Raw genomic sequence first — 8889 nt, 5'->3', positions numbered from 1 at the left:
TAAATGAATTAAATTGAACATTATGTCATCTAATTAGACACAAGTGCAAACACGGTCTCTTTTTTTGACACATGGACACGTATGTTTATTGCAGCACTATTTACAGTAACAAAGACTTGGAACCAACTCAAATGTCCATCAGTGATAGGCTGGATAAAGAAAATGTGGAACATATACACCATGGAATTACTATGCAGCCATAAAAAAGAATGAGTTCATGTCATTTGCAGGAACATGGATGAAACTGGAAGCCATCATTCTCAGCAAACCAACCCAGGAACAGAAAACCAAACACTGCATGTTCTCACTCATAAGTGGGAGTTGAATAATGAGAACACATGCACACAGGAAGGGGAACATCACACACCGGGGCCTGACAGGCGTGTGGGGAGCAAGGGTGGAGAGAGCATCAGAACGAATACCTAATGCATGCGAGGCTTAAAACCTAGATGACTGGTTGATAGATGCAGCAAACCACCATGGCACATGCATACCTATGTAACAAACCTGCACGTTCTGCACATGTGTACAGAACTTGGGGAAAAAAAAGAGGAAGAAGTTCAAGTCCAGGCTGGGCAACACTGGTGGACCCCTTTCCTCTAAAAGGTCACCACCACCTGACTGCCAAGCTGAGATCTTAGGACCTCCAAGAAACATTGAACACGGTCTCTCTGCATGGAGATACAGAAACGGGTAGTCTCATTTTGGGTCCTAGTCTTCCCAAAGCGCTGTAGTCACAGCGAAAATGGAAGTGCTGAAAAGCCCACCATGTGTCTGCAAACCGCACATACCAGGTGTGCAAACTACTCTGCAGTGCTCTTCCCTTTTAAATTTGTAAAGACATTGTATCCCTCAAGGAAGTGCACCATTCCTGTCGATACGTGCAGTGGACAGGACAAGCTCCTATGCCATCTCGCTGCTCCAAAAACCCGTCTAACTTATTTTCCTCAGATACAGAATGTATCAGACGTCAAACTGATAATGATAAGAACAAATACTACGCTTGATCTTAGCTAAAACGCCGAATAAACGATACTGTTGCTTTCGCACACCTCTGTTACCATCCCACTCTCATCCACATTTAAGTCGCGGTGAGAGCCCCAGCCTTGCTCCTTGCCTCATTCCCTTTGTCTCGTCCACACCACTATTGATGCCATTACACAGTCGGGCTGAGTTCTTATTCTCCACGTGTAAAAGGGAAATCTTACACTCGTGCTTGTTCCGGCGTTCCCGGGCTTTCATTTCAAATTTGCATGCCCCGCACTTTCCCAGGGGGCGTGGCCTCCAGGATTGACTCCGCCCCCGGGCCCGCCTCCTGTTGGGGAGCCGGGGCTCCACTGGGGGCGACTTCCTTGTTTGTATGAACTGAGAGAAAAGACGGAACTGAAAGAGACTGAGGGCTAAAGCGAGAGGGGTCTGTGGAAGAGACCTGGCGGTGGAGAGCAGTCCACGCAAACATGATCATTTTTAAGAAAACTAAGATAAGTGCTTTGGAAAGATAATTTGCTAACAAAATTTGCTGTTAAATGGCTTTGAAGTGCTTTTAGGTTCATTCTCCTTTGGCAGACATTGTTGACTGGGTAACTCCACACCTTTTTCCCACCCTTTTCTTCCTGATCTGCTTCTGCTATAGATGCTGGAAAGCTAAGTGCATGAATTCCCAAGCTGTCTTCGTGACTGGCTATGTCTATGACCCACTTCTGACTAAAGAGTAGCTAAAAATCTGACGGGGAAGGGGGCAGTCTGATAAAAATTGCTTTCCTGATATAGTGGACAGATGTACTTCAGCTTTTTCCTGCCTTGAATATAGATGTAATACCCAGAGGTGCAGCAACCATTTTGTGATCATGAGGCTGCAAGCCAACATTGAAGAATAATAGAATGGAAAGAGAGACAATGCTTGGGTCTTTTGTGGAATCACGAAGTCACAGAATTGATGTTGGAATGTCTCCCTTTAGACTATTTGATGTCCTCGGCTTGGCGCGGTGGCTCACACCTGTAATGTTCCTAACTCCCCTAAAGATGTTTCTTGGGGCTGGGCGAAATGGCTCACGCCTGTAATCCCAACACTTTGGGAGGCTGAGGAGGGCAGATCACTTGGGATCAGGAGTTCAAGACCATCCTGGCCAACATGGCGAAACCCCATTTCTACTAAAAATACAAAAATCAGTCGGGTGTCATGGAGGGCACCTATAATCCCAGCTACTTGGGAGGCTGAGGCAGGAGAATCACTTGATACCAGAAGGCGGAGGCTGCAGTGAGCTAAGATCGTGCCTCTGCACTCCAGCCTGCATGACAGAGCACAACACTCTGTTTAAAAAAAAAAAAAAAAAAGGTTTATTGGGATTACCTCCCAAATAAACTGTTTAGAGGCAAATCTGCATCACAGGATCTATTTATGAGAAATACTAAGTTAAGACAAAGCATATTAACAATAGTCACTTCCATTGATTGAGGCTTTAAATATAGGCCTTGAACTTGAACTTGAGAAATGGTGTGCCAAGCAGCTCACATGCATTATCTCACTCACCTTTACAACAATTCCACAAGGGAGCAGCTATGTTATTATCGTCAGGTAAAAAGTTTAGGTTGGCTGGGTGCAGTGGCTCATGCCTGTAATTCTAGCACTTTGGGAGGATGAGGCAGATGGATCACTTGAGCTGAGGAGTTTGAGACCAGCCTGGGCAACATGGCAAAACACCGTCTCTACAAAAAAGTATAAAAACTAGCCAGAAGTGGTGGTATATGTCTATGGTCCCAGCTACTTGGGAGGCTGAAGTAGGAAGATCACTTGAATCTGGAAAGCAGAGGTTGTAGTGAGCCATGATCACGTTACTGCGCTTCAGCCTGGGTAACAGAACAAGAACAACAACAACAAAGTTGAAGATCAGAGAGGTTAAGTAATTTGTTCAACTACACACAGCTAAAAAATGGCAGACATCAACGGATGAATGGATAGGACAAACAAATCGTTTATCCACACACACACATTCACACGTACACAGGAATATTATTAAAGTCTTAAAGGAATGAAGTACTGATACATGCTACAAAATGGCTGAACCTCAAGAACATCATGCTAAGTGAAAAACCCAACACAAGAGGCCACATGTTGTACAATTACATTTATATGAAATATCCAGACAGATGAATCGACGGACACAGAACTGAAATAGGCAGTTGCCAGGGGCTAGGGGAGGGAGGGAATGGGGAGAACGTGCTTGATGAATGAGTTCACTTTGGGGTGATGGAAATGTTTTGGAACTGAGTAGAAGTTGTGCTTACAAACCATTGTGAGTACACTCAATGCCACTGAATTGTTCACTTTAAAACGGTTAATTTTATGATATGTGAACTTCCTGCTCAATCATTTTTTTATGGCAGAGCTGGGAGTTTAAGCTAGGTGACTCTAACCAAGAAACTCTGATGTCAGTGATCCCCAAAGTACAATCCCAGACAGCAGTGCAGCATCACTTGGGAAGCTGCTAGAAATTCTCATTATTAGGCCTCACCTCAGATCTACAGAATCAGCAGCTCTGGAGGTGGGGCTTAGCCATCAGTGTTTTCACAGACCCCCCAAGCGACTCAGATGAGCTGAAGTCTGAGGAGAACCGCCCAGAAATCAACATGAGTCTTATTCTCTATCACACTCAGCCAATCTCAACCCATACATTTCATGTGGAAATAAAGTATTTGTGCTTTCCTTGATATTAGGACTTCAAGGGCTCATGTGGGTGTGAGTTTGTGTGTGTTGAACTCATCACACGCACCCAAGTTTAGCAGCCAAGGTGGGATCAGGATGCCCTTTCTTTCAAGGTGTATGGATGCCCCCCAAAGCACAGCGCAGAGAGCTGGGCTGGATCACCTTGGCAGGCGAGAGGCCTTGGCAGGCCTGATGCATCCATCTTCACCTGACTGTCAGGAGGCTTGGGTGGGGCGGGGCGCCTGTTCACTAGACCAGCTGAGCCCAAACCGGCAAATGTTTCCCCATGATAAAACAGGAGGAGATTCAGGGGCCATGCCAAAAATAAATCTCCTAAATATCCCCAGGCTCCACTGCCTTCCAAATCTGTCCCTTTTTCAGTACCCAGTGAATTTACTAACAAAAGCAGTTAGGGAATTGAAATTATGTTCATTTTTATACTGGGTTTAGAGCTTTAGTTCAATTCCAGGGACAAAACTCTTGAAAGTAGTGGCTCATTTTAAAAACAAATTCCAATGAAACAGCCAAAATACCCCAACCTAGCACATGGGATTCCCTTTTCAGTCCGTTTCAGGAACTAATGGAGCATTAGTTCCTGAGGATGTTACTAGGAATGTCTGGAAAAAGGGCGTGGCGGACAATTGAACTTGAGAAATGGTGTTTTCTCAGCCCACCTTTTGGAGAGTCACAGTGCACATTCGCATATTAAAGGCTCTGAGAGATCCTGCAGCACAAAACCCTGCTTCACTGTGTCCAACTCAGGCTGTCACAAACTCCAAACTTACTTAAGAGGCAGCAGAGCCCAGCAGTTAAATGCAAGCTCTGGAACCAGCATCTGGGTTCATAACCTGACTCAGCCACTGGCTGTGTGACTGCAGGGAAGTTAGTCGCCCTCTCTGTACTTCAGTTTCCTCATTGATAGATGAGATGAAAACTGACCAAGTTCAGAGGGACCTTATGAGGACCAGCTGAGTTAACGCAGATACAGCAAATACAAGGCCTTACACCACTTAGCACATGTTCCATCCATGTTAGATGTGTGTTACATTTTTAAAAATCACTTAATCGGGGTGGGGCGCGGTGGCTCATGCCTGTAATCCCAGCACTTTGGCCTATAATCCCAGCACTCTGGGAGACCGAGGCAGGCGGATCATGAAGTCAGGAGTTCGAGACCAGCCTGGCCAACATAGTGAAACCCCGTCTCTACTAAAAATACAAAAGTTAGCCAGGTGTGGTGGTGGGTGCCTGTAGTCCCAGCAACTCGGGAGGCTGAGGCAGGAGAACTGCTTGAACCTGGGAGGCAGAGGTTGCAGTCAGCCGAGATTGTACCACTGCACTCCAGCTCGGGCGACAGAGTGAGACTTCACCTCAAAAAAAAAAAAAAATTACTTATTGGTTTAATACAACATCTTGCCGAGCCTAGTCCACTGAGCACATTTTTGGAAATGTAAGAAATACGACCTTACCTTTGTCTGAAACACAAAGAAAAGAACAATGGGCTGTTCCTATTAAAAGGAAAAAGTTTAGAACCAACTGTTCCTTTTAAAGCCTAACTAGATACTGACCGAGCAGCAAGTGTGGATTCATCATTCTGCTGGGAGCCCTCTACCTATATGCCTGCTCTTCTGTTTTTCCCTAGATTTCCCCTGGATATAGATTCCTTTTGGAATGGTCTCCAAATATGTAGACAGAAACAACGGAGAGGGGGCCGGGCACAGTGGCTCACGCCTGTAATCCCAGCACTTTAGGAGGCCGAGTCGGGCACATCACTTGAGGTCAGGAGTTCGAGACTAGCTTGGTCAACATGGCAAAATCCCATCTCTACTAAAAATACAAAAATTAGCTGGGCGTGGTGGTGTGCACCTGTAATCCCAGCTATTGGGGAAGCTGAGGCAGCACAATTGCTTAAACCTGGGAGGCAGAGGTTGCAGTGAGCCAAGATTGCACTACTGCACTCCAGCCTTGGTGACAGACCAAGACTCTGTCTCCAAAAATAAAATAAAATAGGCCAGGCATGGTGGCTCACACCTGTAATCCCAGCACTTTGAAAGGCCAAGGCAGGTGAGTCACCTGAGGTTGGGAGTTCAAGACCAGCCTGGCCAACATGGTGAAACCCCATCTCTACTAAAAATACAAAAAAATTAGCTGGGCATAGTGGCGAGGGCCTGTAATCCCAGCTACTCGGGAGGCTGAGGCAGGAGCATCACTTGAACCTGGGAGGTGGAGGTTGCAGTGAGCCAAGATCACACCAGTGCACGTCAGCCTGGGTGACAGAGCAAGACTCCATCTCAAATAAACAAATAAATAATAAAATAAAATAAACAGGGGAAAAGACGTCTTAGTGGTTTTTCTCAATTCTGCCATCTAAGAACAATGAGTAATTAGCTGGGCGTGGTGGCAGGTGCCTGTAGTCCCAGCTACTCGGGAGGCTGAGGCAGGAGAATGGCATGAACCCAGAGGCGGAGCTTTCAGTGAGCTGAGATTGCACCACTGCACTCCAGCCTGGGCTACAGAGGAAGACTCCGTCCCAAAAAAAAAGAAAAAAGAAAAAAAAGAAAAATGAGTAATGCTGACTAGGATCTTAAGAGATTCATCAATGTCTTTGAATGAATTCAAAACATACTTATTGAACTTTTATTATGTGCTAGGCACCATCCTAGGACTGGGATTATGGTAGGGAGCAAAACAGATGATGCCCCGGCTTACATGGAACTGTCGAAATGATTGACTCTGGGCTCTGCATTAGCCAGACAGAGATAGGCGGATGGTTGTGTGAATATTCATTATTAAATGCTTATTATGCACTGGTCTTGTGTTAAGCATTTTATGTGTATTATCTTATTGAGTCTTCACAATAACCCTAGGCAGGCATGACTATCTCCACCTGATATGAATTGAGATTCAGCCAGTTAAAGCCTTTTGCCCAAAGTCACACAGCTGGTGGAGAGCAGTGCTGGAACGGGATTGATTGAGATAGTTTGACTCCAGAGCCACATTCCACCACACCACAGCTTTCAAGAAAAAAGAAGATACGGAGATGTCTTGCCTTCACCTCTTTCCTTTTTCTGCTTTAGTGTCTTGATTCCAAAAAAAAAAAAAAGATATAATAGGGATAATTTAACATCCTCTGGATTATTTTACATTCTTGCAATGATCCCGCATTGCTGGAAAAAAAAATATTTTTGGTTTTTTCCTCAAAGGAGGAATAAAGCTAGTTGTAAAAATGCAGGCCAGGCCAGGTGCAGTGGCACACGCCTATAATCCCAGCACTTTGGCGGCTGGATCACTTGAGGTCAGGAGTTCAGGACCACCCTGGCCAACATGGTGAAACCCCATCACTCCTACAGTTACAAAAATTAGCTGGGCATGGTGGCAGGCACCTGTAATCCCAGCTACTCGGGAGGCTGAAGTGGGAGGATTTGCTTGAGCTCGGGAGGCTGAGGCTGCAGTGAGCTGAGACTGTGTCATTGCACTCCAGCCTGGGCAACAGAGTGAGAGTCCATACCACACACACACACCAAAAAAAAAAAAAAAAAATGCAGGCCATCTAGAAAGGCATTCGTGTCATTCACTCAGTAAAGCTCTGGACTGCTGTTTGGTGGCACATAGAGCAGATACAGAGGAGGCACACTGGCATCGTCCCTGCCTTCTTGGAACTGAGAATTGAGCAGGGGAGAAGGACTGGGCATTTCCTCTCAATGGGGTCAGGGACCTCCAGGAGAGACATTTGGGGCTGGAAGAGTCTGGCCTTGGGGAGTCAGGGCAGGTTCTCTAAAGAAGTGAAGACTGAGCTGATAAAAGGAGAGGCAGCCAGGTGCGGTGGCTCACGCCTATAATCCCAGCACTATGGGAGGCTGAGGCAGGCGGATCACGAGGTCAGGAGTTCGAGACCAGCCTGGCCAACGTGGTGAAACCCCGTCTCTACTAAAAACACAAAAATTTAGCCAGGCGTGGTGGCAGATGCCCGCAGTCCCAGCTACTCAGGAGGCTGAAGCAGAAGAATCGCTTGAACCTGGGAGGAGGAGGTTGCAGTGAGCCGAGATTGTGCCACTGTACTCCAGCCTGGATGATAGAGTGAGACTCTGTCTCAAGAAAAAAAGGAGAGGCAGCACAGGGAAAGTGGGCTGTCAGGAAAGAGGCTTCCCAGTGGAGGAAAGAGCCTGCAAAGGTCCTGAGACTGCCAGGACCGAGGCTGGAGGAAAGGAGAGATGGTTTGTGGGCCGAGAGAGAGGGAGCAGCTCAGGCTGGCAAGGCAGGCATGGGTCAGACAACATGAGGCCTCATGAGCATATCTTGTGTGGTCCATGAGGCTTCATCCTTAGAACAATGGGCCCCACTGAAGAGTTACAAGCAAGAGAATGAATCTCTTAGAATCACCCAAATGCCACCATGCAGAATAACTGTACATGCCTTGCTGTGTGTCCTTTGCAACTTGGGTCCAGGCACTCGCATTCACAAGCATAAAGCTATTGCTTTTTCGAATGCAGACCCGCACGACACCATCTTTTTTCCAAACTGCTTTTTCCTCTTAGCCATACATGGTGGACATCACTTCAGGTCAATGCATGTGGCTCTGTGTCATTACTTTAATGACTGCTTATTGTTCCGTGACATTAAGGGATCAAAATTTGGCTCTCCAGCCTCCGTCAATGGACATCGGGGTTGTCTTGTTCTCCCTCCCTTTGCGGACACCACGACAGTGCCATCCTCACGCATGCACCACTGCAGTTTTTCTTCAACCTCAGCGTGGCTGAATTCCCTTTTCCTCAACAATGTGGTCATCCCAAGGCATGGCCTGCCCTTGATCTGAAGGTTTAGATCTGAGTGCCAGTGGGGCTAAACAAGACGTATGGCTTTATTTGGCAGGGGTGAAGATGGCAGTTTCTACCCTGGTCCAAAGCAGATGGAGGGACCCGGAGAGAGATTAGAATAAAGAGGGAATTGGCAGCTGGGTCTTCCTTTGGGAGTGAGGGAGGCCAGCGAGGATGAATTAAATGTTTAAAAAAAAAAAGGTGAAATGAGCTGGAATCCAGCCATGGGCTCGTCTTGCATCTGACAGCAGCACATATGTCCGAGGAAGCTGGACTCTGTCACATACACTTTTCAGGGGAGCCTGTGTTAGAGTGGAGAGGGGCACAGAGTCTATGAGGCCCAGCCCATCTCACCCATCCTCATCCACCGCGCCC

At 46.7% G+C, this 8889-nt stretch overlaps 1 non-coding gene across 1 annotated transcript; it reads right to left on the bottom strand.

The window, feature by feature from the left end:
* Window positions 1-838: 838 nt before the first annotated feature.
* Window positions 839-1034, bottom strand: LOC126949579 (U2 spliceosomal RNA). The gene has a single exon (XR_007723852.1). It is a non-coding gene; the product is annotated as a U2 spliceosomal RNA (small nuclear RNA).
* Window positions 1035-8889: the final 7855 nt, after the last annotated feature.

This window comes from Macaca thibetana, chromosome 2 (genome assembly GCF_024542745.1).
Source record: "Macaca thibetana thibetana isolate TM-01 chromosome 2, ASM2454274v1, whole genome shotgun sequence".
Classification (NCBI taxonomy): Eukaryota; Metazoa; Chordata; class Mammalia; order Primates; family Cercopithecidae; genus Macaca; species Macaca thibetana.
Note: the sequence above shows the minus strand (reverse complement) of the source record. Positions and strands in the feature narration are given on the sequence as shown.